A 1118-nucleotide genomic window follows, 5' to 3' on the forward strand; every position below is an offset into this window, starting at 1 on the left:
AATTTTAGAATAAAGGAAGTTTCCTGATGTTACGTTTTTCCCACCAAACTCTTTAAAAGTGTAAATAATATGTWGCAAATTTAATCGTTTTATTTAATAAACAAATAAGTTGTTTATGTCCACTAAATTTACAAATATTTATATTCCCTGCAATTCTTCATACCGGATAAGAAGGGAGACTATCTACTTAAGAATTATCTTAGGCGGAAGAATGAACGTAAAAACAAAGAGAGTGAATCGAGAAGAAACTTCCGCAAATACGAAAACCAGTAATAAAAGCCTAATTCCGAAAAATATTATTTTCATATATTCATCAACCAACGGCGTATGTTTGAACGGCAAAATCAGTTATATTTATTTCTTTAAATTTACAATTAAAGTCTGCTTTCTAAACAAATCGACAAGTCCTATATAATTTAACCGGCAGTTAATATTTTGCCCGATAATTTGGACACATACATTTATAGCAAGAATGATAGAAACAATCATTCTTGAATTTATAGCTATCAAATATGACTTCTTTGTAACTGACAAATTAAAAAACGAGGTACRGGAAGCAACCAATAGATTATATCATATCAACCGTTCCAAACAGGGTTACATCAACTTGCCCCCTTGGATATTTAGAAGTGATTGTGTCACAAAACGCTGAGGGTGTCCTCTACATGTTACTGTTTCATTTTAATACCTCGCAATTCCCCCAACCACCGATGGGAATTGATGACGCTGATGATATTGACGTTTGATAATGAGATAAATGTAACCGACTATCTCACCAACRTTACTCGCTTCTTTTCTGCAAGGAGTCGTACACTCTGCTCTACTTAGATCCTTAGACTCAAACGCTCACTCATATCAGAGGAGCTGGAGTAACCTAGCGAATCTATAGTAAAACCGACCCCGTTGAAACGGCAAGGTTTCTGAGAATTCCGCTAAACCATTTTGATGGCAATTAACTTGCGTTTTGCCGCTCAAACAATGTCTACATAACCGGTTCAGTGATATAAAAACGAACCTTATTTTTTCAATTGTTTTCATGCTATAATTATGATAAATTGAAGTCAAACAGAGCAGCGTATTATTATTATTATTAAGAAGATTTTATTATGATAAACCAA

Source organism: Bactrocera latifrons, unplaced genomic scaffold, assembly GCF_001853355.1.
Source record: "Bactrocera latifrons isolate USDA-ARS-PBARC rearing strain unplaced genomic scaffold, ASM185335v1 scaffold_159, whole genome shotgun sequence".
NCBI classification, from domain to species: Eukaryota; Metazoa; Arthropoda; class Insecta; order Diptera; family Tephritidae; genus Bactrocera; species Bactrocera latifrons.